Source organism: Rhyacophila brunnea, unplaced genomic scaffold, assembly GCF_057557595.1.
Source record: "Rhyacophila brunnea isolate RB1 unplaced genomic scaffold, BYU_Rbru_1.0 scaffold_10, whole genome shotgun sequence".
NCBI lineage: Eukaryota > Metazoa > Arthropoda > Insecta > Trichoptera > Rhyacophilidae > Rhyacophila > Rhyacophila brunnea.
Window position 1 is genome coordinate 45,242,003 of NW_028232752.1, and position 7,500 is coordinate 45,249,502.

Genomic DNA, 7,500 nt, shown 5'->3' on the forward strand with positions numbered 1-7,500 from the left:
GCCCATGGCTCGCTTAAAGCGGCGCTCTCGTCGACTACGTTCGATCGCTAACCTGACCTAACCTCACCTCACCTAACCTAACCTAACATAACCTAACATAACCTTACCTTACCTAACACAACCTAACCTAAACTAAACCTAACGTGCACTTCACGTCCGACTCTCGCCGGTTCGGCGGCGTGCGTATTATGACGATAATATGGTTAGGTTAGGTCAGGTTAGGTTTATGTAAGGTTAGGTTGGGTTAAGTTGGCGAACGAACGTCGTCGACGAGAGCGCCGTTTAAAGCGAGACATCCTTCGACGACGAGGTCGCTGCTTCGGCCGTCGACGACGGACGAGAGCGCCGCTTAAAGCGTGACACGGGCCCGCCTGGCCAGCTAAATCTGAGTCCCGCCGGCATCGTGCACTTCACACGTCCCACTCTCGCCGGTTCGTGCGTATTTAAACGACATTATATTATCGTTATGTCAATGGTATATTATACCTATCATAATAATGTATGATGAATGAAAAGAAATGAAAAATTATTTCAACATCAAATTATACCGCTAGAACTAGACAATGAAATTATCTTACGATTACGTTCATGCCTTATGACGATATAATATTGATATTTCATAATAATATAATATGATGGATGTAAAAAAAAAGATTTTTTTTTTTTTATTTTAATTAGCTTAGGTTAGGTTAGGTAAGGTTAGGTAAGGTTTATTTTAATTTTTTTTTTTTTTTTTTTTTTTTTTTTTTTAATTCTTCGTTATATATATATAATGTTAATAATATGATGGATGTAAAAAAAAAGATTTTTTTTTTTTTTATTTAAATTAGCTTAGGTTAGGTTAGGTAAGGTTAGGTTAGGTTAGGTTAGTTTTTGTGTTTGGGTTAGGTTAGGTTAGTTTAGGTTAGGTTAGGTCTGCGAACGAACGTCGTCGACGAGAGCGCCGTTTAAAGCGAGACATCGCCGTTTCGGCCGTCGACGACGCACGAGAGGGCCGCTTAGAGCGCGACACGTGGCCCGCCTGGCGAGCTTAATCGTCGTGCATCGTGCACTTCACGTCCGACTCTCGCCGCGTTCGGCGGCGTGCGTATTATGACGATATTATGTTATCGACATGTCAACGGTATATGATATCTATCATAATAATATATGTTGGATGAAAAATAATGAAAAATTATTTTAACATCAAATTTTACCGCTAGAACTCGCCCTCGCGCTTTACTTACCTATTCCTATGTTGAACGTCGAAATGAAGACAATGAAATATTCTTTCAGGTGAGGCGTATCGGGCGCATTTAAAATGATCAGTGACACGCTCGTTGATCACGTTTATGCCCTATAACGATATGATATTGATATTTTTTTATGGTATTCATCATAATAATAAATGATGTATGAAAAAAAAAATTGGTTAGTTTAGGTTAGGTTAGGTCACGTTAGGTATGATTAGGTTAGGTTAGGTTAGTTTTTGTTTAGGATAGGTTAGGTTAGTTTTTGTTTAGGTTAGGTTTGTTTTTGTTTAGGTTAGTTTTTGCTTAGGTTAGGTTAGTTTTTGTTTAGGTTAGTTTAGGTTAGGTTAGGTTAGTTTAAGTTAGGTTAGGTTAGTTTTTGTTTAGGTTAGGTTAGGTTAGTTTTTGTTTAGGTAAGGTTAGGTAAGGTTAGATTAGGTAAGGTTAGGTTAGGTTTAGTTTAGGTTAGGTTGTGTTAGGTTAGGTAAGGTTATGTTAGGTTAGGTTAGGTGAGGTGAGGTTAGGTCAGGTCAGCGAACGGACGTAGTCGACGAGAGCGCAGCTTTTAGCGAGACATGGGCCCTCCTGGCTAGCTAAATCTGCGTCCCTCCGGCATGTCAAGTAGACGATGCCGGCGGGACGCAGATTTAGCTAGCCAGGAGGGCCCATGGCTCGCTTAAAGCGGCGCTCTCGTCGACTACGTTCTTTCGCTAACCTGACCTAACCTCACCTCACCTAACCTAACCTAACATAACCTAACATAACCTTACCTTACCTAACACAACCTAACCTAAGCTAAACCTAACCTAACCTTACCTAATCTAACCTTACCTAACCTAACCTAAACAAAAACTAACCTAACCTCAACTAACCTAATCTAACCTAAACTAACCTAACCTAACCTAACCTAACCTAACCTAACATAATATAACCTAATTTTTTTTTTCATACATCATATCTTATCATGATGGAAAAAAAAATTAGAAATTTAAAAAAAAAAATTTAACCAAACAAATTACCAAAATATATATTCGCAATTCGCAATTTGAAATTTCAAATGAAAGATTAAACCTAAAGAGAATCGTCAATTTCGCCTTTTGTAGTGATATTTCGGTCACGCGGTCGGTAGTGCGGCGCTTTATCAATGCTATGCTACATTTTGTTTGGCACTCTTGACGGTTTGCGAACGAAGTACGAGACCGAGACGAGACCGTACGAGACGAAGTACGAGACCGCGTCCGCCTGGCAAGCTATATTTGCGTCGTATCGGCATTTCAGCCCACCCTCGACCGTTCGGTGGCGAGCGTAATATAACGTTCTCATAATGATATTTATTTCAATGGTTTTATATCATTCATAATGATGGATGAAAAAAAAAAAAAAAAAAAAAAAAAATTGAAATTAAAAAAAAAAAATTATCCAAATTACCAAAATATATATTCGCAATTCGCAATTCGAAATTTCAAATGAAAGATTAAACCTAAAGAGAATCGTCACCTTCGCCTTTTGTAGTGTTATTTCGGTTACGCGGCCGGTAGTGCGCCGCGTTTACACTATAATGTGTGAGGGAAAATGTACGCAGGAGAGAACTGTACGATAAAATAATGGCGACGGATTATTGCGCTACCCAACATTGCCGTGTCCGTATTCGTTGTTGTTGTCGTCTGGGTCTCTCCCCTCATCCATCGTATGTATAGCAGTGGGTTGTCGTCTTTGACAAGACTTCCTTCACGGCGTTCGCAAACTGCGGCGGCCATTCGGCCGCGTCGGCGGTACATTTGCGAGACGAGACACTCACCCGGCGTGCGATTATATTTCGTCGCCGCGGCCTATGCGATCGCATCACTCTGGAGTTCCGCGCTAGCAGAATCATCCTGTCGAGTGACGGCGGACGGCGTTTCAGCCTCCGTCGCTCCGTTTACCGCGCCGACGGCGTGCGTTTTCGGTGTGCACGTTTTACGATGGGAAATTGAGAAACGCGGAGCACGATCTCGTGCTCTGTGCGTATGTATGCATACAATCCGTTGTATCTCGTGCGTCGGCACGTTAAAAATCGAAAGAGAGAGCCAGCGTCGCCCGCCGGGTGACTCCGGTGCGCGTTCGCGTGTGACGTGTGGATCGCGGGTGTCGGCGCGCCCAGTGCGCGCGCGCCCGCGGCCTCGCAGAGCAGCTCCCTGGTTGATCCTGCCAGTAATCATATGCTTGTCTCAAAGACTAAGCCATGCAAGTCTCAGTATGAGCCTAATTAAGGTGAAACCGCGAATGGCTCAATATATCAGTTTTGGTTCCTTAGATCGTACACAGTTACTTGGATAACTGTGGCAATTCTAGAGCTAATACATGCAAACGTAATTCTGAACGGGAACGTGAGGAATGCTTTTATTAGATCAAAAACCAATCGGCGGTCGGCGCTCGCGTCGTCCGTCGCTCTTCGAGATGACTCTAGATAACTTTGAGCTGATCGCACGGTCTAGCACCGGCGACGCATCTTTCAAATGTCTGCCTTATCAACTGTCGATGGTAGTTTATGCGACTACCATGGTTGTCACGGGTAACGGGGAATCAGGGTTCGATTCCGGAGAGGGAGCCTGAGAAACGGCTACCACATCCACGGAAGGCAGCAGGCGCGCAAATTACCCACTCCCGGCACGGGGAGGTAGTGACGAAAAATAACGATACGGGACTCGTCCGAGGCCTCGTGATCGGAATGATTACACTTTAAATCCTTTAACGAGGATCCATTGGAGGGCAAGTCTGGTGCCAGCAGCCGCGGTAATTCCAGCTCCAATAGCATATACTAAAGTTGTTGCGGTTAAAAAGCTCGTAGTTGAAATTGTGTCCTGCGGTGTCGGTCTACCGACTGCGGTACGACAGGCACGTCTGCGGGGCTTCTCGCCGGTGCGTCCTTCGCCATCCGGCGTCGGTCGGCCGCAAGGTCGGCCGTTCGCCGAGGCGGGCCGTCGCGGCTGTTTACTTTGAACAAATTAGAGTGCTCAAAGCGGGCTAAGTTTTGCCTGAATATTGTACGCATGGAATAATAGAATAGGACCTCGGTTCTGTTTTGTTGGCTTTCTGATACCAGAGGTAATGATTAATAGGGACAACTGGGGGCATTCGTATTGCGACGTTAGAGGTGAAATTCTTGGATCGTCGCAAGACGGACTAAAGCGAAAGCATTTGCCAAAGGTGTTTTCATTAATCAAGAACGAAAGTTAGAGGTTCGAAGGCGATTAGATACCGCTGTAGTTCTAACCATAAATGATGCCAGCCAGCGATCCGCCGAAGTTTCATTATTTTAACCCGGTGGGCAGCTCCCGGGAAACCAAAGCTTTCGGGCTCCGGGGGGAGTATGGTTGCAAAGCTGAAACTTAAAGGAATTGACGGAAGGGCACCACCAGGAGTGGAGCCTGCGGCTTAATTCGACTCAACACGGGAAAACTCACCAGGCCCGGACACTGGAAGGATTGACGGATTAACAGCTCTTTCTCGATTCGGTGGGTGGTGGTGCATGGCCGCTCTTAGTTGGTGGAGCGATTTGTCAGGTTAATTCCGGTAACGAACGTAACTCTAGCCTATTAAATAGACGTACAACCGGTATCACGAGGGTCCGCGCGCGTCCGTGTCCTTTGGCGTTCTGCGTCGGAGGCGCGGGCGCGTCGCGGTCTTCACTACCGGCGTACAATGAAAATCTTCTTAGAGGGACCGGCGGTATATATAGCCGCACGAGATTGAGCAATAGCAGGTCTGTGATGCCCTTAGATGTCCTGGGCCGCACGCGCGCTACACTGAAGGGATCAGCGTGTCCTCCTTGGCTTAACGGCCCGGGTAACCCGATGAAACCCCTTCGTGATAGGGATTGGGGTTTGCAATTCTCCCCCATGAACGAGGAATTCCTAGTAAAAGCGAGTCACCAGCTCGCGTTGATTGCGTCCCTGCCCTTTGTACACACCGCCCGTCGCTACTACCGATGGATGATTTGGTGAGGTCTTCGGACTGGCGCGCGGAAGCTCCTCGTGGGCCTCTGACGCGCCGGAAAGTTTGACCGAATTTGATCATTTAGAGGAAGTAAAAGTCGTAACAAGGTTTCCGTAGGTGAACCTGCGGAAGGATCATTTCCTGTGCGAAACGAACATGTGCGCGTGTACGCGTAACGTGTAATTTTTTTTTTTTATATAAATTTATTTTGCACATCTCGCATGTGCATTATGAAATATATAATATGCCGAAAACGAAACAATATAACAACAACAATATGTAATCACTAGATTACCCTGAACGGCGGATCACTCGGCTCGTGGGTCGATGAAGAACGCAGCTAAATGCGCGTCAGAGTGTGAACTGCAGGACACATGAGCATCGACATTTCGAACGCACATTGCGGTCCGAGCAAGACGTAGTTTGTCGACGGACCACTCCTGTTTGAGGGTCGCGTACACCAGAAACACCAGACTGCGAACGGTCATATAACACACACACACACACTTGTGTGTGTGTGTGTGTGTGGCTGTTCGCGAGCAGTTGCCGGCGTCGCCAGGTCGGCGGGGGGGGGGGATAGGTCGCGTGCACACGCACGCCTCCGCCACCCACCCGTCCTTCCGGGCGTCCGGTCAAATATTTATCGACGCCTGTTGTCGGGCGCGCCCTGTGCGAATGTAGCGCCTCAGTGCGCTCGCATCGGGCGCTCGCTTCGCGCGCACGCACTGGAACGTGGCGTGAGCGCGGTGACTTGCAAAAGCCGCTGCGCACACACGCACACAACCCGTAAAAGGCGTCGCCGCGCGTGAGTCTGAGCGCTCGCATGCGTCATTTTGCACGCAAACTGTTTGTCGACCTCAAATCAGGAGAGATCACCCGCCGAACTTAAGCATATCAGTAAGCGGAGGAAAAGAAACTAACGAGGATTCCCCGAGTAGCGGCGAGCGAAACGGGAAGAGCCCAGCGCTGAATCCTGCGGCCCCGGCGGGCCGCCGGGAAATGTAGCGTTCGGGAGGAGAATTATACATACACGCGCGGTCATTAGTCACGGCTGCCAGTCCAAGTTCATCTTGAACGGGGCCGTTTACCCGTAGAGGGTGCCAGGCCCGTGGTGACGGTAGCCGGCCGCGACGGTCTCTCTCCCCAGAGTCGGGTTGCTTGAGAGTGCAGCCCTAAGCGGGTGGTAGACTCCATCTAAGGCTAAATACTACCACGAGACCGATAGCGAACAAGTACCGTGAGGGAAAGTTGAAAAGAACTTTGAAGAGAGAGTTCAAGAGTACGTGAAACCGTTCAGGGGTAAACCTGTGGAACTCAAACGAGCGAACGGGGAGATTCATCGCTCTTCCGCCGGGGTCCGCGTCTCGCCGCTCACCCTCTGCCGACGCGCCTTCGCGGGTGCGCCGGCAGGGGGGGGCGCGGGTTCGCCGACGGGCCCCCGGAGTGCGTGCACTTCTCCCTCAGTATAACACCGCGACCCGTCGCGCTGCGGTCGAATGCGCCGTGCGGTTGTCCCGTCCCTCGACGAGGGGCGGAGCCGCGGCGTCCACGGCCGCCGCACGCGACGGTAGAGAACGAGGTTCGCGTCCGCCCGGCTTCGGCCGGTCGTCCGTCGCGCCGCAGCGGCGACCTTCGTGCGGCCCCCGGCGCCTCGTGCGCCGCGGGTGTCGCGCGTCGGCCGTCGTGGTTAGCGGCGCGCTCTCGGACGGGACGCGTCCCGGTCGGCGGTGGGTTTGTTTTGGGCACTCACAGGACCCGTCTTGAAACACGGACCAAGGAGTCTAGCATGTGCGCGAGTCATTGGGATTTTTTTACACTAAACCCAGAGGCGCAATGAAAGTGAAAGGCGCGGCCTCGGTCGCGCCGGAGGGAAGATGCGCGGACCGTTTCCGCGGTCCCGCCGCATTCCCGAGGCGTTTCGAAAAAGCCACCGTTGTTATTATCGAGACGCACTGAGAGCGTACACGCTGGGACCCGAAAGATGGTGAACTATGCCTGGTCAGGTCGAAGTCAGGGGAAACCCTGATGGAGGACCGAAGCGATTCTGACGTGCAAATCGATCGTCGGAACTGGGTATAGGGGCGAAAGACTAATCGAACTATCTAATAGCTGGTTCCATCCGAAGTTTCCCTCAGGATAGCTGGCGCTCGAGAAATATGTTCGCGCCCCTCGCGGGCGCGCTACATTCACACAGTCTCATCCGGTAAAGCGAATGATTAGAGGCATTGGGGCCGAAACGGCCTCAACCTATTCTCAAACTTTAAATGGGTGAGATCTCCGTCTTGCTCGAAGATGA

At 49.5% G+C, this 7,500-nt stretch overlaps 3 non-coding genes across 3 annotated transcripts in view; all 3 read left to right on the forward strand.

The window, feature by feature from the left end:
* Positions 1 to 3,400: 3,400 nt before the first annotated feature.
* Positions 3,401 to 5,344, forward strand: LOC147079301 (small subunit ribosomal RNA). The gene has a single exon (XR_015071702.1). It is a non-coding gene; the product is annotated as a small subunit ribosomal RNA (ribosomal RNA).
* Positions 5,345 to 5,496: 152 nt separating this feature from the next.
* LOC147079302 (5.8S ribosomal RNA) lies at positions 5,497 to 5,658 on the forward strand. The gene has a single exon (XR_015071672.1). It is a non-coding gene; the product is annotated as a 5.8S ribosomal RNA (ribosomal RNA).
* A 398-nt stretch (positions 5,659 to 6,056) lies between these two features.
* LOC147079303 (large subunit ribosomal RNA) overlaps positions 6,057 to 7,500 on the forward strand; it is a 4,110-nt gene continuing 2,666 nt past the window's right edge. The window contains exon 1 of the ribosomal RNA XR_015071724.1: positions 6,057 to 7,500. This exon is cut by the window's right edge and continues 2,666 nt beyond it. This is a non-coding gene — a ribosomal RNA (large subunit ribosomal RNA).